The 25,022-nt window shown below is 42.3% G+C and overlaps 1 protein-coding gene across 7 annotated transcripts in view; it reads right to left on the bottom strand.

Annotated features, from left to right (window-relative positions):
• The window catches only part of sema4ba (sema domain, immunoglobulin domain (Ig), transmembrane domain (TM) and short cytoplasmic domain, (semaphorin) 4Ba), a 386,815-nt gene extending 362,076 nt beyond the window's left edge, over positions 1-24,739 (bottom strand). For 6 of the 7 annotated variants that reach the window (XM_059639201.1, XM_048562774.2, XM_059639202.1 and 3 more), the window contains exon 1: positions 24,528-24,739. The gene's annotated coding sequence lies outside the window, so the exon portion shown is untranslated. Of the gene's footprint in view, positions 1-20,680; positions 20,840-24,527 lie in introns of all 7 variants that reach the window. The other variant, XM_048562773.2, reaches the window with a different exon arrangement.
• Between the last annotated feature and the right edge of the window lie 283 nt (positions 24,740-25,022).

Below are 25,022 nucleotides of genomic sequence, written 5' to 3'. Positions count from 1 at the left end.
AGTCTAAATGCTGACAGTTCAGGGCATCCACATCCTGAACGGCTTCATGACGAATTCGCAACTTAGAATCTAACACTCTCAGAAGACGAACAGAATTTTATTCAGAGCAATACGACTTGAATCAGTTGAACTCAAATCCACAGGCAATGAATAAAATCTTTTCTGAGCACAGTTTCACAACATATCAATAATTAAGTGCTCATTAGCAGTTATGACAGAGAGAGGGACATCTTTAAAGAAGGCGGGGCAATTCGTTGTGGCTGATTAAAAATGCACACTGAATTCCAGGCATTTTAAATATGGGCGTAAAGCTGGATTGTTCCAGAGTTGGGGAGACTCTGCTGACCTCTACAAATGAGATTCCCAGCCACATTAATGTCACTCCCAATTTTCACCAGCCCTGGGATAAGGGTGCAGACTGGTTCAAGCCCATGACCTGCTCCCCTTTTATGTTCTGTTCACGATCAGTGTGCGAGTTAGACTTTAAGACAGGGTCAGGACATTACCTCTGTATTATCACAGCATGTGATCTCAGGGTATCAATGTCTCATACTCCATCTTACCTCAGAATCAATTGAAGCATGCAATGTTATTGACAGCATGCTGTTCTATTGTAAGGTGGATGTTTAACGTTAGCCCAGACACATAGGCATCTCAGAAACATAATGTTTGAACATAGTGGTTAGCTGTAAGAATCACCGATTGGATATTGCTACATCACAATATCCACGCCCAGTTTCTTATAATACAGGGAATGATAAGAATAATGCCACATCATGTAAAGTACCCTGCTGGAGGCAATATCACATCTCTCCAAACGTTGCCGGCTCCACTGGCATTTCCTAGCCTTGTGCCATTTTCATAGAATGGGGCCTGCTTTTTAAGGGGTCATGATTCAGGGCACTTCCTTAGATGTTGAGAACCATAAATTCAATGAAGGAACCTTTTGAATCAGTCTCCCCTACTTGTCTACCTGTGTTTCATGTACCCTCATACCATCCACACCAAACTATTCCATTCCATGACCCTTATATCCAACCTTCCTCCTCCCCAAACAATAATGTGGCACCATCCTATTGTTTCATCGAGTAAACATTCTGTACACAATCAGTCAACTGTTGAAATCACAATGGTATGGGTGTGTGTTTTTTTAACAGCCATTTGTTCATAACATTGCTTTAAATACAGCTTTTAGACACTGATATCTCTGTGATGTAAGGCCAACCTATTGAGTGCAAAACCATTGCAGTTAAGCTAAACCTTTCTAAGTCACTGGCTCGGCATAGTTCAAGGATTGCATCCAATGCTTGGGATTACACCTTCAGAAGAATGCCAAAACCTTGACAAAGAATCACAGAATCCCGACAGAGCAAAAGCAGGTTATTCAGTCCATTGAGTCTACACCAACCCTCCAAACAGCATTCAACCCAGACCCTATCCCTGTAACCCTGCATTCCCATGTCCAATCCACCTAACCTCCATATCTTTGGGCTGGGGGGGGGGGGGGTAAAGGGGAGCACCCGCAGGAAACCCACGGAGAAAAGCTGAGGACGTGCAAACTCCACGCAGACAGTCACCCAAGGCTGGGATCAAATCTGTCACTGTGAGGCAGCAGTGCTAGCCATTGAGCAACTGTGTCATCTTAAAGTTTTTCAGAAATACTGAAAATGTTTAGCACAGAAACAGCCATTTGATCCAACTGGTGCTTCTACTCCACATTGAGTCTCCTCATAAACCCCTTCATCTAAACCTGTCAAACATAACATTCACCCTGCTGTATTACTTTTTTTTCTATATGTGGCATTAATTGTAGTGTAATTTATTGCTCAAATAACAAAACACAGGAGCAAAGCTCTTGCCTTTCACGGCAAGTGACTGTCAGTTTTGAATCATAATCTTACACTCCTGCTCGAGTTTAATGTGCACTGTATCATTAATCCTTTTCAATAATCCTAATATCACTTGTAAAGATCACAACTGAAGCGACATTCAAAATCTGCATGACTTCTTTTCTATCACTGCTACGGAATAAAATCTAGTTCACAGCAGGATATCATTAGAAAAAAAAATTTGAAGTTATAAAATCACATAATAAGAGAATGAAGAACTTAGCATGTGTCAAAATGGAGCAAAATATACATAAACTACATCGATCTTGCAGTAAAGAGTCAGTCCATTTGGTTCATGATATTCGTGGACCACATGACTCTCCTCCCCTTAAATAGCTCTGTCATTACTTGTTTAAAAAAAGGAAAGTCATTAAAAATAATTGTCACTGCTCTTGAATATAGCTCTTTAGTGATTATGTCCCTGATATTCAATGCAACCATTCAGATTTCATGTGGATTTACTCGTCCCTTTATTTCAATTTCTTAGCTGGGTTACAGTGGTTATGTTTGGCTCAATGGAATTAAGAAAGCTTGCTGCTTCCTCGTCTACTATTCTCAATTTGACTATTTTCCAGTTTATGTGAAAATTGCAGCAACACACATGAGCAAAGGAGCAGTGAATCAAAGAGACAGTCCCCCCATTCTCACTCTCTCTCTTGCCAAGGCAGTGACTAGTCTGGGGACAGAGAGGAAATACGGTGGGATGCTGAAGGATTGGAAAAGATTGTGATGCTATGGGAAAGCAAATTGTTTCAGAAGGAAAGGTTCCAATAAAACTGGATTTTTAATCCACCGACCACAAGAATTTGCTGACTTCATGAACTGTTAAAAGAAATTAGAATGAAGTGGTTAAATTGTCAATATTTCTTTCATAGCACAGGACTGAAATGCCTAAGGAAATCTTCACATTTATAGGTTCAGTGCAGCAACAGTGACAGCTTAGCATTTTCATTTGATCTCCCATGTGGCATTGAAACAAAAATCATGTATCTCAGATACTTCCACATTTATTTCACTCCTGTAGGCAGCCAAGGAATAATGGAATGGTACCATTTAAAATGGGACTTCATATGGAATCACAGAATTTTTACAGTTTGGAAGCAAACCATTTGGCATACCAAGTCCACACCAACCCTCTGAAGAGCATCCAGTCTCCTGTGCCCCGAAGCAATGCCTATAACCCTCCATACCCCAAGGCTAATCTAGCGAGCCACACACTACGGGCAATTTAGCACAGACAATCCACTTAACCTGCACATCTTTGGACTGTGGGAGAAAACCTGAGAATCTGCAGGAAGTCCACATCGACACAGGGAAAATATGCAAACTCCACACAGTCACCTGAAGGTGGGATTGAACCCAGGCCCCTGGTGCCGGGAGGCAGTAGTGCCAACCATTGAGCTGTCCTATATGGAGAGGCTGGAGGAGCTGTGTTCATTCTCTTTAGACCAAAGAAGATTCCAGGAAGGTTTAGCAGAAGTGTTCTAAATCTAACATTTTTTGCTAGAGGAGAGAAGAAAAAGCTGTTTCTGTTAAACAGGGGCAACAACAGGAGTACAGTGACTGGAAAAAGAACCCGAGGGGTCGATAAAGAAAAGTTTTTATTTGCGCAGCAGGTTAAGATGATCGGAAATGCACTGCCTGGAAGTGTGCTGCAAGCAGATTCAACACCAACATTCAGTTTGGATAAGTACATGAAAGAAATAATCACCAGAACTATGGGGAAAGATGAGAGAAGCAGGGCTAATTGGATGGGCAGCACAGGGATAATGGGCCAAATGATCTTCACCTGTCATTCGTGGATCTATGACTCTAAACCCATTTGCTATTAACATTCAGGAACATTCACACAGCATCAGATTCTGACTCTATGAGTTACATTTTATGCACAATTCTTGATTCACCAATTTGATTGCATGAAAATTTCAGCTAAATGTTAGGCCAGAAGCACAGTGTTGACTTTGTCAATGTTGACCTTTAAGTGATGCCATTAAGGTTTATGTAACCTGGATTCCTGTTGTGTTACCAACTAATTCAGAACTGTTGACACTATAAAGGAGGGGAAATTATTGCATTAAGTGTCTCAAATGGTGAAAAATCTTGTCACAGCCTTTTCTCTCATTCTTTATTAATTAACTTGAGCATAGAAACATACAAAACAGCTGAAAGAATCTTGGGAAGTGTGTTTTGAGAAGTCTGTTTCCAAGAAATGCACTGTTTGTCACTGGAATTTTTATACCGATATTGCACTACTACCTTCTCCCTTCCAACAGAGAGACTGGCAACAATCCAGTGGTTTCGAGCCTGGTTAAGCTCAGAGTAGTTTATAAGATTGCCTGGTTGAATAGCAACATAAGTTGAGTTCAGTGGAAAGTGGCTGAACCTCATCCAGAGAAAAGGGTTCCCAGGTCTTCAGTAAAATCAATAAACAGATCTTCCTTCCCTCCTTCACTGCCTTACAGCTCTGCTGTCAGAAAACACAACACTGACAATAACGGGTAAGGAACATGCTCTGTGTTTCTTACTTACATATAGGATAGAGCTTATATTTGTGTGGCAACTTCCCACAGCCTGGGAAGGCTACAGAACCAAGGCTCATCAACCTCTCAGATTGCCTTGATCCACTACAATTCACCTACCATCACAATAGGTCCACGGCAGATGCCTTCTCCCTTGCCCTACACCCATCCCTGGAACTCAAGGATAATGACAAAGACTACTGATTAGCTTTAGCTCCACCTTCAGCAACACAATTCCAATAAAACTCATCTCCAAACTCCAAGATCTAGGACTCTGCTCCCCGCTACTTCTGCAACTGGCTTTCCTCTGGGTGCTCCCACAGTCAGAAGATGTCCAGTTTAGGTGGACTGAACATGCTAAAGTGCCCAAAACGTCCAGGGGTCTATGAGCTAGGTGGGTTAGCCATGGGAAATGCGGGGTTATGGGGACAGGATGTGGGGTTGGGATTCAATGGGATGTACTTTGCAGGGTCATTGTGGACGTGATGAGCCAAATAGCATGCTTGTAGGGATTCTATGCTTCTCGTATGATTCAATGGATCCTCAACTTCCTCATCTGCAGACTGCAATCAGTAAGGAAAGGTGACAACATCTCATTCACAATAATCCTCAACACTGGTGCTCCACAAGGGTGCGTACTCGGTCCCTTACTATACTTCTCATACACTCACGACTGTGTGGCCAATTTCAGCTCTAACTCCAATTACAGCATGACATCATCATAGTCGGATCTCAAACAATGACAAGATAGAGTACAGGAAGAGACAGACAGTTTGGTGGCATGGCATAAAGACAAAAATCTCTCCCTCAATGTCAGCAAAAAGAAGAAGATGGTCATTGACTTCAGGCAGCGGAGTGGAGGACACACCCCTGTCTACATCAATGTGATCGGGAGCTTCAAGTTCCTAGGAGCAAATATCACCAACAATCTATCCTGGTCCATCCATGTCGATGCTACACTCAAGAAAGCACACTAACACCTCTACTTCCTCAAAAGGCTAAGGAAATTCAGCATGTCCACAATGACTCTTACAGTTTTTATTGATGCACCATAGAACACATCCTATCCAAATACATCACAGCTTGGTATGGCAACTGATCTGTAAAAGACTGCAAGAAATTTCTTCCCCGCTGTTATCAGGCTTTTGAATGGACCTGTCATACATTACAGTTAATCTTTTTCTGCACACTCTCTGTAACCGTAACATCATTTTTTGAATTCTGTTCTATTACCCTGATGTCCTTCTGTAAGGTAAGATTTGTCTGGTTAGGGCGCAAAGCAATACTTTTCACTGTACCTTGGTACATGTGACAATAATAAACCAAATCAAATTAACCCTTAGCACTTTTGCTATGTAGATGTTGTAGCAATTATCTGTATTCAACAAACTCCTACAAAGTTTGTACTCCAACCCAATTGTTCTTATTGAAATTAATTAAGGGAAATTGTTAGCAAGGAACTGGATTGCTCATACTCAGGAAGTTGGTAGTTTCTTAGCAATGCATATTTTATCAATCTCCCAAAACTACAAACCTCCCTACCATCATAAGTCGTAACATCTACGGGAACCTGCTAAGATGTTTTCAACAACACTTTCTACAAACCATGACCTCCACCAGCCAGACAGACCAGCATAGCTGCAAGTTCATAGCAACACCATCAGTTCCAATTTCCATTTGAAGTCACATCCCATCCTGTTTGGAATATTTATCTTCATTCCTCCCGCAGCATTGGGTCAAAGCCCCTGGACACCAAACAGCAGTGCGGCAACAACCTAGCAAATGGATCGCGATCGTTGGAGATGATCCACCACCTTCTCAAGGACGAGTGGGGCACGGGCAATAGAAGCCAACTCTGCAAGCACAACCCAAACTGAATTCTTTAATAAATTTCCCAATAATGTATATGCTGATTGTTTTCCAATAGCGAAATATTTTGTATGCCATTAGTTAGCTAATGAACTGGCTGTAATCTAGGTGACATGTAGAACTGAAGAATTGTCAAAACATGTGTGATATGCCACAATCTAAGACTCCATTGCATACTGTTTTCCAGATTACTGCTAACCTCACATCGTGTGGGATCACTGGCAAATCATCACGATTTGTAGGCTGACCACACAAACTAACCTCAATACACATTCAGATTGAGAAAGCAACAGATGCAAAGTTAAATTGAGAGAGCAACTGTGCTGAACAATCCTTCATTGACTCTCATCCTGCCCAGGTTCTGGGCAAAATGAAAGACAGTGACGTACCTGCCTCTCAAACACATATATACCCTCTGAATCTTGATACAAGAGTACAATTTAATGCCCTCTTCACTATACGCCAACCAAGGCAAGTTTGGAGGCGTGGTTAGTGGAGGGGCATTTATTCATGCAATTGGGTACCCTGTCTTCCTGCCTGTACACTAATTACAAGCAAAAAAAACCTAAAAGAACTACGGGGTGCTGGAAAACGGAAACAAAAACAGAAAATACCGCAAAAACTCAGTAGGTCTAGCGGCATTTGTGGAAAGAAATCACAGTTAACACTTTGGGTCCACTGACACTTCTTCAAAACTGATAGAAGCTTAGGAAACATTAGTATTTATTCAGAAGATAGGGTTGGGGGCAGGGGCAAGCAGTAAATGATAGGTGAAGATACAACCCAAAGAGACAGAAAAACAGTTGGGCAGGCAAAGGAATGGTTAAAGATCATTCTGGGAGAATGAAGCTGTTAATGGAGACTGTTAGTGGTTGGCGATGGCTTGTGTGTGGTGGCAGCCCATGTGATGATAAGGCCTTGTGCGTGGGGATAGGGCAAAGCATGGAGAAAGGTGCGCAAGTCCTAAAATTGTTGAACTCGATATTGTGTCCAGAAGGCTGCAGAGTTCTCAAGTGGAAAATGAGGTGCTGTTCTTACAGCTTATGCAGAACTTCGCTGGAAATACCACAATTAAAACTACGCCCAAAGACAGAAACCCAGCACCAATTACCCAACCTTCAGTGGGCAATTAATGCAGTCACCATGCAGGCAGCCCAGATGCAAACCCTGACATAGAAGGGAGGTGGGTCTCATTCAAAAAATACTCAGTGCCAGCTCATGTTACAGGCTTCGGGAAGTGGGGATGAGCCTGCTGAGAACCACCCCTTCTGCCCATACTGCCAACCTTCCTTCTCCCCATCCACCCTGTAACCTCTCATCCCTCCCTCACTTGTAAACTCAGTCCCTTGGTGATGCTGAGATAACAAGGTGTAGAGCTGGATGAACACAGCAGGCCAAGCAGCATCAGAAGGGCAGGAAGGCTGACGTTTCAGGCCTAGACCCTTCTTCAGAAAGGTCTAGGCCCGAAACGTCAGCCTTCCTGCTCCTCTGATGCTGCTTGGCCTGTAGTGTTCATCCTGCTCTCCACTTTGTAATCTCAGATTCTCCAGCATCTGCAGTTCCTGCTAACTGTGAAACTCTTGGTGATGCTGGTAGGTGTAGTACCAGCAACTGCCACCACACTCCCAGTGGCACTGCATGCAAGTGATTGCAACCAGCCTCTTAATTTGCCAGAGATAATGGGAACTGCAGATGCTGGAGAATTCCAAGATAATAAAATGTGAGGCTGGATGAACACAGCTCTCTGATGAAGGGTCTAGGCCCGAAACGTCAGCTTTTGTGCTCCTGAGATGCTGCTTGGCCTGCTGTGTTCATCCAGCCTCACATTTTATTATCTTAATTTGCCAGGATCTCTTTGGGCGGGATCTCCACTGCCCCAGGGAAAGTGCACCTCTGGCCATTAAATCAGGCAGGCTTTCCCCTTTGGGGGGGCAATGCTAGCAGTGTGGTAGTCAATTTGTTCACTGTATGTAGGTCTGGATTGCCAGGCAAGCATTTATTGCCCAAACTTGATTGCCAGAAGGCTGTTAAGAGTGGGTCTGGAGTCACATACGGCAGCCCTACTTATGGACTAATAATTTGATGACTAAATGCTTCAAATTATAAGAGAGCGAATCATTCTTAAATTTACTGAAGGTTTGTTTCCATACTCCATCTGAATTCCTCTGTTCAAAGAGGAAGAGGGTGCTGGGAAAGTTGATGACTGTGGGGACTCCTCAATATGGAGATGCCCTTGGAGCCATGGACGGACGTACAGCATAATTAGAACAGAAGCCATGACGACTCTCTGAGCAGAGGAATCACTTGGGATCCAGGTTGTGCCCTTTCGCAAGCATAGCCACCTCTTTGGGGAATTGGACCTCTGGCTCCAAAAACACACTCCTGTCCCTGCAGTGTGAAGTGGGGAGGAAATCTGCTTCTTAGCTTGCCCTGGGAACATTCCCTCTCTGCAAAAACATGCCCTTGTGACTCCCTCTTCTTTTTCTTGCTAATGGTAGATTATCACATCCTGCACTATCCTGAGGGAATGCACCAATATCGCACAAGCTGAATTCAGTTAAGACATTAAGCATCTTTCTCGGACAGATATAAAAATCCCCTGGCACCATCCTGAAGGCCACCAAGTGAGTTATTCCTGATGTCCTTAATAAACATGACTTAAAATGAAGATTATCTGGCCATTATCACATTTCTAGTTCTTGCAAACAAGCTAATAGTTTCATTCCCTATATTACAACAGTGATTATATTTAAAAAATATATCATGGGGTTGTCAACCATTTTGGTGTATCCTGAGGTTGTGAATAGTGCTATACAAACGCAACATTGTACAGCTATCCCAACACATTTCACTCATCGTTTATCTCCTAACTTTTGCAAACATGTTCAAAGATGAACATGGAGCAGGTATTTGTTAGCAGAAACTCCTTTGAGCAAGTATAATGCATAGATAAGAGGACAGAACTCTGTACATCCACTTTACAGCAAGTCCCAACACAGCATACTACTATAGACGTTAAGACAGAGCAGTACAATTAGACTATTTGGCTCATCAAGTCTGCTCCACCATGGCTGATATGTTTCTCCACCTTACCATCCTGCCTTCTCATTGATCCCCTAACTAATCAACAGCTCATCATGTGACCTGACATTACTGGAGTGATGTCATTGGCTACCACATTGCTAGCTACTTCTGTTACACTATATCTCCCCCCAACTACTCAATCTGCCTCTAAGTATTTACATTTCTATCTAATAGGGCAGCATAGTGGCTTCGTGGTGAGCACTGCTGCCTCATTGGGCTAGGGACCCAGGTTTGATTCCAGGCTTAGGTGACTGTCTGTGTGGAGTTTGCACATTCTCCCCATGTTTGTGTGGATTTCCTCTTGCAGCCCAAACATGCGCACCTTAGGTGGATTGGCCATGCTAAATTGCCCATAGTGTCCAGGGATATACAGGCTAGGTGGATTAACCATTGGGAAAATAGAATTTCAGGAATAGGGTGAGTCTGGGTGAAATGTCCTCTGGAGGGTCAGTATGTCCTGGTTCCACACTATGGGGATTCTCTGAGGATAAACCCTTCCAAGCAGTGGTTAGGATCTCAAATGCCACTGCCTGAGAGTTGGATACCCAACTAAAGAGAAAACAATTACATAGGCCAGGGCTTCTATATTTCCACTCCCTTCCCTAGCAAGTTTCTTCATGTATCCCTTAGTACAGGGACAGGTACTTTGGGACTTCAACCAGTCAGCCCAATCCTATTTTCAGCTCTTTCAGAGCAGGTTGCCCTTGCACAAAGGGACAGCTAATCCCTGTAGCAGAGCGACCTGGTTGGGGTCCTGTCAGTCAGTATAACCAGTCCAATTTATTTCCAAGCTTTTTGGGATGGGCACTAGTGTGGACCTGCTTCTCCTGAGAACACCCGCACTCCTTTCTGTTAGATCGGCATATAGCACATGCCAGGATCGGACCCTCATGGGATGTGATGAGAAGAATTCCTTCAGCCAGAGAGTGGTGACTCTGTGGAACTCATTGCTGCAGAAGGCTGTGGAGGTGTCCCTAAGACAGAGATAGATAGGTTCTTGATTAGTTAGGGGATCAAGGGTTACAGGGAGAAAGGTAGGAGAATGGAGTTGAGAAATATATCAGCCATGATCAAATGGTTGAACAGATTCAATGGGCCAAATAGATTAATTCTGCTCCTACATCTTATGGTCATATGGTTTAGTCAGGGACCAATACTGACTCTCCTGACTGGACTTCTCTATTAATCTCATGTTTTATGGCAATGGTTATAGTTTGTGGTCAAGTGTGTGATGATCTTCTCTCTCTCTCATCCTCTCCAGCTCTGTTGGCCTGAGGTGGAGGGTGGGTGGAAGAGTTGGGAGCTGAGTATGCTATTTTCTGCCCATCAGAAGTTCTAATGCAGCCAAACAGTACATGGGTGGTTTGTAGAGACACCTTAGAAAAGCTGCATTTAGATCATCATTCTTCTTCAACAGAGGCCTTATGGTTAGGACCCTGTCTTACAGAGTCACAATGACATGCAACATGGAAACTGTCCTTTCAGTCCAACTCATCTATGCCGACCAGATATTGTAAATAAATTTAGTCCCCTTTGCTGGCATTTGGCCCATATCTCTCCATACCCTTCCTGTTCTAATACCCAATCAGATGCCTTTTAAATGTTGTGGTTGTACCGGTCAACAGTGTATTCTTAGTAAATGCTCTGCAGGATACTAAGTCAAAAGACTCTGGGTTTGTCCACTTTTCATTGTAGGCCAACACATTATCCATGGTCAGAGATAGAGACATTGTTCACAGTTACCATTTGAGAATAAAATCATTAGCACCATACACCGCCAGCCCTTTGATGCAGCAGTCTCGTACTTAACTTTCTATGCTGTTCTGAGTTTCCTTGAGTCATTGAGTTGTCACCAGTAGAGACTACATTGTCAAGGAAGTGTAGCACTCCACTTTCTTGATAAAATTGATGTTGTGTGGTGCAAGCCAGAGAGATGGAACAAAACCTACAATTTACCCTGGGCGGACTTTACACAGTGGCATCAAAGTGCTTGAAAAACATTCAAAATCTCTATTTTCTGGGTGGCACCTTCACCCATTTTTTGTATTAGTCAAACTGCCCAATGGCTAGTATGGGCTGGAAAAATGGAAAAAAAAGAACATCTTTAAAACTATTGTAGTGATTAATTTGTGTTCATAAACAGAGATATAATATTATAATCATCCAACTACTCCTGTTCCACACTCACCACAATCATTATCATGGGAAGCCTAAAGGTTGTAGCTCATTCCGGAAACACCCTGGACAATAAAGTGAGAATTAGTCTGTGCTCAGTTAGTCAATCTCATTCAGGGCAGGAATAAGCACTTAACAATTAGCTTTTCCATTCTGACGGAGCGTTTCAAGCAAAGATAGCTCCTTCTTCAAGGATAGTTATTCAACTACCACAACTGGAAAATAAGCCAGGATCAGGATTTGCTCTGATGGTCCTCACAATCAATTAAACAAAAGAAATCCTCTTTCTAAGACTACAAGGGTGCCTGAATATCCTGTATGACAGGGATGAAGCAACACTATGCGGAAGTAGGAAGCTCAAAAATTTTAATGGAAGGAAATAGCAACACTAAAATAATTTCTTAGAATTTGAAACCAGCACAGAAATTGCCGGAGGCACTTAGCATCTGAGGAGAGAAAAACAGAGTTAATGTTTCAAGTCCAGGGACCCTTCTTCAGTTCTGAAGAAATATTAATTCTGCTTTCACTCCACAAATGCTGCCAAATGCTGTTTTCTGAGAAAGCAAAGCACTGCGGATGCTGGAGATCTGAAATGAAAGCATAAATCACTGGAGAAACTCGTCAAGCCAGAATTTGAATCCCAGTTCACAGTTCATTATCAGGATATGCAGGAACGTACAGCTGACGTTAAAATCAGATCAGCCATGTAATTACTGAATGGCAAAGCAGGTTTGAAGGGCAGAGTGGCCTAGTCTTATTCCTTGTCCTTCTTTTATTTCTTTACTGACACCATCATCTCTTTTGTACGGATCACTGCCTACTCTCCACCCAATCACTGACCTTTTTTTATTCTTTCCCATCTGTTCTCTGACTGTCTCTAAAGTCTCCCCACTCTGGTGAAAGGCGGGATTCTGAAATGTTACTGTTTCCATCTCTAGAGTTATTGCCTGGCGTGCTGAGTATTTCCAGCATTCAGTTTTGATACCTGACTTTTGCAGCATCCGCAATATTTTGAGCTGGCTGAACCATACTGTCATTGTGACAGAACATTTGCCCGAAACACTGATCATTCGTCTTAACTTAACAGCCTTACTAATGTGAAACTGTTCAAAGATGATAATGTACCTACTTCCAACACACAATACAAGTAATTATGTCAATGTCACGGTATTTCCAGCACAGTAGACAATTGAGAAACTAATCGCTGAGCTTCAGGAAGAAAAATGGAGCTGAGCCACAACAATGCTGTGGTGTCTGGCTAATTCAAACTGGCAACATTTTTGCGGGATTCAAATTCAACTGTCAATGGTGAGATTTAAATCAGTTACAATAACTGCAATAAAACATGATGTGGCATTAAATCTAAGAATGGCTTAGAAATGTACATGCCAGCTATTTCGTTTACTTTAATTACTGTATATACTCTAACAATGGTTTGTCATGTGACAGTACTAACCCTCCACTTTCGGCCTCCAAACCCCTATTTTTATATATTGGAAATACAAGTCCAATCCCTGAATTTTGGCCAAATATAATTAATTTCTCTCAATATCATGTCAGGCTTGGGTTGTTTTACAGTAGAGGTCAGCAGTCACAAACTCTGATACAGCAATGCTCGCCATAGAGCGTGACCAAGTTAGAACAGAGGCCCCTCTTGCTGGAACAGACGTCAGTCTTGACAGCTTCACACCTCATCCCCACCCCCATCCACACTAGCGCGCTGAGGGGTCAGGACAATTTTTGAGTCTTGAAATGGAGTCACAGTGGGGAAAGGTTTGAGAAACACTGATTGACTGAGTCATTTTCACAATTGCCCCTTTCTCACTTTAACACCAGGAATCCTGGAACACAGTCCAGGACAGTTGCTGCCCCTTGATCAACTCAGGTCCATGGCAGGCAACCAGTGTTCATGTCAACTGGCAGTGCCGACACCATTCATGGATTTCAAACCCTTTCAAAATTTATTATTGATGTAAAAGTTGATCCTCTTCTTTTCATCCAAAAATTGCTCAAAAAATCTCAACTTTAACACAATTCTATATGGGGCCGGGATCTGCATCTTAAGTGCTGTAACCAGTAGGGCTATGAGCTGTGTGCACGATGGGATTAGAAAGGGCGACTGGGTAACTTTGAGTTGGCATGGACAGGATTGGCTGAATGGCACCCTTCTGGGCTATATCTTTTCTATGGTTCTATGGTATTCAACTGGAATGTAACGAACGGTGAACAGAACTGTAAACATAGTGTATTATCAAAAGCAAACAAATATGATGAGATGAAATATTATCTCTGCTTCTATCTCCATTGTTGCTGACATATTTGCTGAGTATTTCCAAAGTTTCCAGATTTTACTTAAGACTTTTTTTTCTGCTTTACTCAATTATATTCTTCTTATTCATCAAGCAAGCTGCCAACATAATGATTGTTACAATGAGCCACTGCCCCAGGCCAACTGAAACAAAATGGTCATCTAATACTGGGGAGGTCATTCACGCAATGGTTTAATCTTCAAGGTCATGAAAACAAATTAGAAGAAAGAAAAGAAAGGGTTGTAGCTTTCTGTGTGATATTGAGATGCACCAAGTCTTCCTCCAGATGTTGAGATACTTTCGAAGTTTAGTCACAGTTGTAACATCAGAAAAAGTAGAAACTAGGATAGGAGTAAGCCCTTTCACCATTCGAGCCTTCTCCACCATATAATATGATCTTGCGTGATCCTTTACCTCAATGTCAAATACCCCTTGATGCCTTTAAAATCAAAACTATATCTCTCTTTCTCGCATATACAGTCACAGCGTCGTACAGCACAGAAACAGACCCTTCAGTCCAACCAGTCCGCACTGACCATAATCCCAAACTAAACTAGTCCCAACTGCCTGCGCTTGGCCCATATCCCTCCAAACAATTTCTTATTCGTGTGCTTATCCAAGTGTCTTTTAAACAGTGTGACTGTATCTACATCCACCACTTTCTCAGGAAGTTCATTCCACACACGAACTACTCTCTGTGCGTAAGAAAAGTTGCTCCTCATGTCTTGTTTTAATCGCCTATCTTAAAAATCTTGAAAAAATCCCCACCCTAGGGAAAAGGCATCAGCCCCTTATCTATGCCCCTTGGATTTTATAAACCTTTGAAAGGTCATCTCTCAACCTCCTATGATCCAGTAAATAAAAGTCCTATAATATCCTGCCTCTCCTTTTACCTCAAACCTTCCATTTCTTGCAACATCCTGGTAAATCTTTTTTGAACCTCTCCAGCTTAATAATATCCTTCCTAAAACAGGGTGAGCAGAACTGAACACGATACTCCACAACAGCCTCACTGTACAGTCAGTTACTTGGCCTGCACATGTTCACAACCCACTGATTAAGGAATGCTTCCTCATCTCAGTCCTATATGGTCTACCCTGTATCTAGAGACTGTGATCCTCCCAAACCAGGGAAAACATCCTTCCTGCATCTAGTCTGTCCAACTCTGTTGTAATTTTTTGTGTATCAAGCAGATGCCCTTTCTTCTTTCTAAAATCTGGTGAATACAGACCTAGTCAAATAAACGTCTTCCTCATAGGTGAGTGGTATCAGCCAAGTCAACCTTTACTGCACTCACTCTATGGCAAATATACCGTTTCTTAGGTAGGGAGACTAAAGCTGCACAAAATACTCCATAACGGACTTACCCTTCTAACATCCTATATCTCAACTCAACTCCTCTTGCAGTGATAGGTAATGTACCATTTGCCTTCCTAATTACTTGCTATACCTGTCTGTATGCTTTCAGTAACTGATGAACAAGGATACCTGCGTGCCTTTGTACATCCCAATATGTCACCATTTAAATGATTCTCCACCTTGCTGTTTTTCACACTCAGGTGTATAACAATAAATGTTGGAAATGCAACTTCAGCACTCAGCCTCTTTCAGCAAGGTGTATGCGCACTGATTCTCAATGCTTAAACTTAAAGCCGAACCCCAGGTAGCAAGAACTTGTTACAAAGAAGCAGATATGCGGAATATGAGCAAGGGTTCATAATCTAATTGGCTGTGTAGCTTTGTTGAATTGTGACACCATACATTCATTGTAGAAATTTAAATAAATCCAGTGGAACAGTTTAATTAAGAACAGGTTGATTATTTTTAAAATGTACATTCACATTTTTTGTATTATATCACATATTGATTAAAACCCGGCTTTTGAATACTCACTTCTGCCATTGTCAGCCTATAGTTTTGATTTGATTGTAAGAATAGTTAGAAATCACAGACAGGCAACTGCAAATGCAGAAATCCTTCCCACAGTGCCTGCCTCATTAGTGGTGCCACTTTACAGACAATCCTGAATTTGAATTTTAATCATTGACATTGCTTACTCTTACATTGTTACTCACATCCTTCTTGAGCTGTGAGTGAATACCAGCATTACAAAATTATTTCATCCACGGGTTTCAATGTAATGCTTTTGAGTGCATTTGTTGGTTTCTTTCTCTGAAGTCATATCAATTTCGTTGAAATTTACATATTTTTTACTGATTTCTTTAAATCCATAAACTCTCATGAAATTGAAATATAATGAAATTTAATCCCGAGGCTGTTACAATATTTTGATGGGATCGTAAAGGCAAGAGGAAGTATTGAAAATAAAGAAGGGTTTTCAAAGGACTGAGCCAGTGAAATGTATAAGCACAGGAGTCAATCAGTATTTGGATCGGCTGCCTTCATCAAAACAATAAAGTGAGTTAATGTTTCAGGTCAGTGGCCTTTAATCAGAGATGGGGAAGTTTTGAAATCCAATGGGTGTTTAAACCAATGAAAAGGTGGGTAGGGAAGGGACAAAAGGGAAGTTCTGTGATAGAGTAGCAGTAGGGAATGTAGGTAAATAGGTACGTTACATTTACTCGCACGGAAGCCTGTCATGAGGAAGCAAGGCCAGGTGTAGAATAACATATTTCACAGGGGGAACTGTGATGAGGAGATGTCTAAGGTTTTGGAGTAGATCTGTAGCTTGGGTTGTGAGTGTTCAAGGCGTTTGGCTCGCTGAGCTGATCTGTTGTTTCACAGACATTTTGTTACGGTGCTTGGTAACATCCTCAGTGCAGCCTCCGATGAAGCAACGGTGTGTTTTCCTGCCTGGTTTTTAAACTCTGGGGTTCATTGCGGTGGATTGCCTCACTTCCAATTTTCCTTCGTAGTGGAATGTATATGGGGTCGAGTTCAATGTGTTCATTAATAGCATGCTTCGTGGAATACCATGCTTCCAGGAATTCTCGTGCTTGTCTCTGCCTAGCCTGTCCCAGAATCTTGGCGTTGTTCCAGTCGAAGTCGTGGTTCTCCTCGTCCACGTGGATTGAGATGGTTAGCATTGAGGGGATGGGTAAAGTCTGTTTGGTAATGGCACAATGCTGGAGATGACAGAAATGGATACCACATTCCATTTCAACACCTCCGATGTGAGAAACGAACATGCCACCCAGTTGACACAGCCCTCCACCATGACCCATCTATGTCACACTTTTCTCCTCTTACACTTTCATCTCCCTCGCTGAAGCACTAGAGGGTTTCTCTGGTCCTCCCCTTGTAACCCACCAACCTCTTGAATCAAGTCACCGCCCTCTCCGTGAGAAAGGCTGCTATTCAACCAGTCACATCTCATCTAGACACATCCTTTGTTTCTTGACTTTAACTATTAGCCCACCCTTTGGCTTTTGGACAATGAAATAATTCCTTGGTTCTGATGAAATGTCACAGGTCTGACACATTAATTCCATTTCTCTCCACGTACTTGCTGCCTGAGCTGTCAAGTATTTCCAACGTTCCACTTCTATCATCTGTAGTATTTGGCTTTTATCACCAAAGGGGATGGAGACTGATAGAAAAAGGACAGAAGCCATGTCCAGGGTAGACTTTACAAGTAGAACTGCTTAAACATGATAAAGGAAATGAAACATTTTAAATGGCAATCCTCAGTGGGCAGGGACATGTAGGAGAGATCCAGCAAACATTTGATTTTGAAAAGAAAATCAAACTACAATTTCAGTGCCAGGAACAGAAATTGCTGGAAAAGCTCAGCAGGTCTGGCAGCATCTGTGAAAAGAAACCAGAGTTAACATTTCAGAACGGTTCTGAGGAAGGGTCACTCGACCCGAAACGTTAACTCTGCTTTCTCTCCTCAGATGCTGCCAGGCCAGCTCAGCTTTTCCAGCAATTTCTGTTTTTGATTCTGATTCACAGCTCCAGCAGTTCTTTTACAATTTCTGAGTCTTAAATTTGTCAGATTCGGTTTTAGTTGGTTGTTTATTATCTGGCGAACTTGGCAATATCCTTGACAGCTTTAGAATAGGGGGTGACACACAGGAGCATGCTGTTAGAGGTCAGGAGTTAAGGTTATCCATCTTCACAATGTAACCAGAGTTTGAGGGCCAAAGGTTTGTGAACTCACAGGCCCTTCCCCCAGTTTTGGCTCCAATGCCACTCCTACATGCCCTGAGTTAAAATTGGGATAAAGTGCAGGCAGCGAGGGTGTGATCCTTTTCTCTGCCTGTTGGCTTGGCGAAATAGCTGTCAGGACAGCATGAATTAAAATTGAAACGTGTGATTGCAAGCGAACATCTGTCCGGCCGCAGACGCTTGACATGTTGCAGCTGTAACCCTCATTGGCTTCATTCACAATACTTTCTTTGTTACCCTTAGAGTACCTGATTATTTTGTTACAGCAGCAGCACAATTACAGCCTTAATTACATAACAACATAACAAGCAAATAATCAAAGCGACCCATGTTTCCAAACCTCAGCTGATGCACTGCAAAGATTACCTTTCAACTAAGGATAAATGAACATTTCTGTTTAAAATCAGTGCAGGCAAACACCTTCTTTGTGACTTTGATCACACTGGCCTCACCTGATAACTGTATAAATTTATGTAGCGCTGTAGAGTTAAAGCACCAACTGAGACGCTCAGTCCATGAAGTTTACGCCAGCTCACTGTGGAAAAATTCCAAATTCCTATAGGATCTGTGGAATCCCCTGCCCAGTAAAGCAGTTGAGGCCACCTCGTTAAAATATTTTTAAGGCAAAGATAGATAGATTTTGAACAGTAAAGGAATTAAGCCTTACCAAGAGCAGGTGGGTAAGTGGAGCTGAGTCAATGAAAAGATTAGCCATGATCTTTCTGAATGGTGCAGCTGCCTACTCCTGCTCCTATTCCTTATGCTCTTACGTTATGCCTATCCAATTTTCTTTTTAAATCATCATTTCTACCAGCCTTATGAGCAGTGAGCTCCAAATCATTACCACCTGTAGACACCTCATATTTAAAAGAAAATACCACACTATCTGCAACAGATATACATTCTTGTAAGGCAAAAGGAAAAGTAAATCAACTGTGGTTAGTGGAAGAAATTAAAGACGGCATTAGATCAAAGGAAGCAGCTTATAAGGTTGTCAGAGAAAGGGGTAAGCCTGAGATTTGGAGCAATTTACAGGAGGACCAGGAAACTGATTAAGAAAAGGAAAAGATGACATGAATGCTAACTAGCAAAGAACATAAACATGGACTATAAAATCTTCTAGATAGGTGAAAAGGAAATGGTTCACTGGGGCAAATATAAGCTTATGTATAGCTTACAGGGTTATGACAGAGAAACCCTCTAACCAGTCACTTTCTGTCTGTCTTCATGGAAGGTGATACCAAATATCTCCCATATACATGGGGAAATCAAAGGATTTGTAGAAGTTCAGAAGTAGAAGAAATTAGTATAATAAAGAGATAGTACTTGGAAAGCTAATTCAACTGAAGTCCCCTGGACCAGAAAGACTTCACAAAAGGTGTTGAACGAGGTGACTAGAGAAAAAGCTGATGCATTGTGACTGCGTCCCAAAATTCTACAGATTCTGAAAAAATTCCTGCAGACTGGGAAGTCATAAATGTAATCCCAAAGGTAAAAAGGGAGCAGGTGGGAGAATGGAGAACTATGGACCTGTCAGTTTGATGTCAGGAGTGTGAGAACTGACAATAAAAAGCAATCTATTATAAAAAATATAATAATTGGGAAATTAGAAAAGAATAGCAGACTAGGGCAGGATCACCATGGATTTGTGAAAGGGAAATCATACTTGACAAACTTGTTGCATTGTTAAAGGAGAACCAGCAGGTGAAGTGCATTTAGCATTTCAGAAGGGTTTTGATAAGTTTCCACACAGAAGACTAAGAAATGAAATTCAAGCACATGAGTTTGGGGCAAGAATGGGTTAACAGACAGAAAACAGAAAGTACGAGCAAACAGGTCACTCTAGGAATTAATGGTGAGAGGTTGTGAAGTGTGGGTGTCCTAAGAGACAGAGTATCTTTGTTAATGAGTCACATTCAGGTCAGCAAGCAATTAGGAAGGCAAATGGGACGCTGCTCTTTTTTGCAAGGGAATAGAGAACAGAAGTGCAGACATCTTGCTGCAGTTGACTCAAGTCATGGTGAAACTTCACCTTGAATATCGTGAACAGATTTGGTCACCTTACCTAAATGAGGATATACTTGCCAAAAGGGGAGAAGAATCAAGGTTTACCGATAAATCATTGTGATGGCAGGATTGCCTTACGAGCACAGATTGAGGAAATTAGGTTTATTTTCCTAGAGCTTTGAAGAATGAGAGTTGACCACAATGAAACCCAGAAAATCCTTACAGGGCATGGTGGAGTGGATGTATATATGATGTTCCCCTAGCTGGTGAATCTAAATCCAGGGTATATAATCTTAGGATAAGAAATAGACCTTTTAAGATTAAAATAAGGAAGAATTTCTTCACTCAGAGGGTAGTTAATCTTTGGAATTCTCTACCACAGAGGATTGTGGAAGCACAATCTTTGAGTAAATTCAAGACAGAGATTGATAGATTTCTAGCTATTAATGACCTCAAGGGATATGGTGATACTGCTGGAAAGGGGAGTGAGGCAGATGATCAGTTATAATCTAACTGAATGGTAGGACAGGCTTGATTGGCTGAATGACCTACACCTATTTCTAAGTTTCATCATGTAGACCCATGAGCATTTATCTCTAGCACACTGAAGTCCACATCTGAGCTTTCTGCAGCCAAACCCGTTTGTAGGCTCGCTCTCTGGCACACTGGCAGCAGGACAATTACGCCCATTGCTCACCGTGTGCAGACGCCATTTCTACACTGTCCTCCAAGACATGTACAGGGTGAGTATCTGAACCTGTGGCTGTGAATGTGAAATCAAGTGACTGTGTGTCCTCATCATCGCCATCATCTTGGTCTTCCACCACCGTCTGGCCAGGTTACAGTTCTTGGGTGTCTGAAATGAAAGTGGTACAAGAATAAGGCTATAGAGCGACGAGAGGGGAAAGTATGAGATATATGCATAAACCACCCTCAGCTTCCCAGTTAGAAGAGAGAGGGGGCCATGGGAAGAGAAGGAAGATTTCATGTGAGGAAAATATCTTTGCCAATGGGCTCGACCGGGATCACAGTTTCAGGAGTTTCCCTTTCTTTAACCACCTGAACCATGTACTTCATGGAGTTAGGACATGCAGGTGGAAACCCTGCCTTCAGTTGGTCCCTATGCCTCCACCTCCTTGCTCAATTAGAGAGTATGAAGTCACACCATGGTTGAATAGCTGTCAGTATGTGAAAGTTTTGAAATGTGGGTGGGAAGCCTGCAGTGGTGCTGAGCATATGAAGCTATGACAGTAAGATATGAGTTTTGATTGGTAGAGAGTATTGATAGGTAAGTGATGGGGGAGGGAAGACAGTTGTGGTGATATAAATAGGAGCTGGTGGGATGTGGCATTGGGAGTTCCATTCACCAATTCAGACCACTTCTGAGAACTTTAAACTTTTCTGCAAAATTACATCCAGGCCCTAAAGGATACACTTCTGGTATTAAATGCTTTTGTTTAAATTCAAAGCAGCCAAGTTGACTCTGAATGGTTGAGACATTCCAATGAGAAATGCACTCAGGGAACAGTTGTCCCCCTTGCATTGGTCTAATTTAAAAATATACAGTGCCTGGATATATTCTTCCAGCTTGCAGAGGCCTGTGTCTGAATATAGACAGCTTCCAGCAAGCACAGGTAACCCTCACTGCGAGCCAGACTGATAACGCTAAACTGCCAGTTTAGCACACTTGAGTTTGTTCAGTTGGTGCTGTCAATCGCTGGATCACATCTCATGTTGGACACTATGTGGAGAAGTGTGCAAACACAGGTTGGTTGGCATCTCACCCCCTTTGTGTCTCCTCCATCAACATGTCCAGAATGGTGTTGGAATAATCTCAGTGTAAATCCACTCCTGTGGTCTCTAGGAGACACACGGTCCTTTCCTTGAAGAGATGTTTTAAGTAGCTAGCAAGTGCTACTAGCACACACACAGTTAGAGCTTTCTGCTTATAGCATCTGTGACAACAACCAAGTGATATGAAGACAGTCTGTTGTGTTGTCTGCATGATATTGAACAGTCATTGGATAATCACATATCATGATTGCCATACCCCTTTTCAGGGGTTACCCCAGTTAGCACCCAACAACCATGATGCTAGAACCTTTATGCATCAGTCTCTCTTCATCCAGCAAAGGTTTAAATCCATTATTTCAAATAAGTTAGTATCTCGGAAGGGTTATAGGGATTATATATATAGGATTTCTTCTGATTCTGTTTGGCTGCTCAAATTTGGAAATCACTGGGGAAAAAGGAAAATAATGCATCACAGAAAGCACCATGGTGAAAAGTCCTAGATTTCAGTGTGTTTTGAAAAGTTGAAAGTTTACAGAAATAATAATAAGAAATAGCACAGGCCTCAGCGATTTTCTAAGATAAAATATGTGAAATATGAAATGAGTTGGACTGGTTCTGACCTGGTGGCTAAGCCTTTCCATTCTTCACATGCATCATTGATTGTCGGGACTCAACAGGGTTGCAGAAGATAAGCACTTTCCATAGTGGTGAGGCACTAAACTGGGTTCAAAGGTCACGCCAGGTGTTGCGTCCCAGCAGTTGCCACTAGCAAAGTCTAATGAAACTGGTCCAAGGATAGCATTTAGAACCAGAAGAGGTGATCTAATTGAATGATGCAAAATTCTCATAGGTCTCAACTCAATAAATGCAGGAAGGGGGTTTCCTACTACTGGGAATCAAAAAATTGGGCAACACGGTCTCAGATTAAGGCATGCCGCTTAGACTCCGATGAGGAAAATTTATTTACTCAGAGGGTAGTGAATCTTTAGAATTGTCTAAGCTAGAGTGCTGTGGAAGTTCACACATTAACTACATTCAAGACAGGAATCAATAGATTCCTAGATATTAAAAATATCAAGGGGCAGAATGGGAAAATGGTATGAAATATTTGAATTGAAGAGCAAACTCGAAGAAGGGCTAAATTGCCAAGCTTTGCATCTACTTTCTACGTCCTGAACGTCCTGCGAGTCTAAAAGGTTAGGTTAATCAAAAACTAATGGTATTTCAAGTAGAAGGGGGAGGTCTTTTTCTTTGACTTGTGTACAACATTAACTCAGAACTCACATAAATTCATTAAAGATAAAGATTTCAATTTCTACAGCACCTCCATAACATCTCAATGAGTTATAAAGCCTCTGCAGTGTTGTGCTTCAGGGAACACAATAGCCAATTTGATCACAGAAAGCTCCAACACAAAGCAGCAGAAAGCACCAACCTGTTGGTCTGTTTTAAGTATTGGAGGAGCATAAATACTGGTCAGAATATAAGAACACTACCGCCTTATCCCTCATCAGGTAGTGCCAAAACCTCTCTTACCTCCACCTGCGACAGCAGACAAGGTTTGGCTTTAACATTCTCTTTACAAGATGGCATCACCAGCAGTGCTGCAACCCCTCGCAGGCATGCCACGCTAGATTTTGAGCTAAGTCTCTGGTAGGGGATTTCAGCCCACAATGTTTTGAAACAGAAGCGTGTGATACCAATTGGTCCATAGCTAGCCGAACAAAGACAGTACAGGAGGGGCAGTACAGAGCCAGGGATCCAGGTTCAATTCCACCCTCGGACAACTGTCTGTGTGAGTTTCCTTGGGGTGCTCAGGATTCGTCGCACAGTCCAAAGATGTGTGGGTTGGGTGGATTGGCCGTGCTACGTTATTGATGGTGTCGAGGGTTGTGTAGGTGGATTAGTATTGAACATGCAGGGTTACACAGATAAGTCAGGGTGGGATGCTCTTCAGAGGGTTGGTGTGGATTCAATGGCCTGATTCTATGAGGACAAGCCGTCTTTATGCAGCGAGTGGTTAGGATCTGGAATGCCATTGCCTGAGAGTTGGATACTCACCCAAAGGGAAAACAGTTGCAAGACCAGGGAGGCTGGCACAATACGCTGAATGGGTTCTTTCCCTTCTAGACGCATTATATAATTTGAAGATGTACCTCTCTAACTGAAAGCTCACCTCTGCCCTCCGATATATAAACATGTACACTCTGTGCCAGCTGGTTTGATTTACAACATATTCAGCTCCTGAGAAGGTTCATATGGCTCATTGCACAGGATTGTGGTTTTGCTCCACGGCCCTTACATCTGCTTAGCGTTAATGTGATTCCATTGTGTGAGATGTGTGCCCCTCGCTTTAGATAGCTCCCTAACAGTCTGTGATACCGAACAGTCAGAACATCTTAACGCTCTTGCACTGTGAAGCCAAATACCGGGACCCAGAGCTTTGCTCGCAACATGCATTAAGACTTTGCAAATCGGTGCACTTGCAGAGAACCGTGCAATCATTTCAAGAACAATGAATACAAACCTACTCCAAAGCTAACTGCAGCAAAAGTGCACTGCAAAACTGCATCTCAATTTTTTTTAAAAATCGAGACAGACATTGGGCGTGTTTCTAGTCGGTAACCTGTCGTTTTATATCCGCGATTTTATCCTACTTGGTCATTGTGACGCTCCCAGGGAATATCAGTGTAAACAAAATGAACACAGTCCGCATGCGGGGCAAAGTTCGCAATTTCCCTTGTGCATACCTCTCGCTTCCCGAAGGAGTGACTCTGCCCTCTTCGCCCAGCGGCTGGATGCTGAAGTGTTCTTCCCTTTTATTATTTTCTTGCACCGGACCAGCTTCGTACAACTGTCGATCGCAAGTCAACCTTCAGCGATGATGGCAGAGGTGGGACAGAACAGGTGAAACTCGAGCAGCCCAGAGCCAGGAATCACTGCGCCCCGAGCGTCAGCTTTCCTGAGATTTCCCTGATTTATCCTCCACCCCCCTCCATTTCCATCTGTGTTCGACTAGACAGGAGCTCCCCTTAGTGTTCAGAGCCAGTCATAACCACTCCAGCAAGCTAGGCAGGAAGTGTAATTCTCCAGTCAAAATTATTTCGCAGAAATAGTGATCATAAATGATATTTACACAGACATCAACGCAGCCTGTACATTTTCTGTGCTCGATATTATCAACTGATGGAATGTCAAAAGAAAATCAACAATTTGCATTTGAAAAACTTAATAGAACTTTCTGA

The sequence above is a fragment of the Stegostoma tigrinum genome, chromosome 33 (genome assembly GCF_030684315.1).
Source record: "Stegostoma tigrinum isolate sSteTig4 chromosome 33, sSteTig4.hap1, whole genome shotgun sequence".
Lineage (NCBI taxonomy): Eukaryota > Metazoa > Chordata > Chondrichthyes > Orectolobiformes > Stegostomatidae > Stegostoma > Stegostoma tigrinum.
The sequence above is the reverse complement of the archived record's forward strand: the minus strand, read 5'-3'. Positions and strand labels throughout refer to the sequence as shown.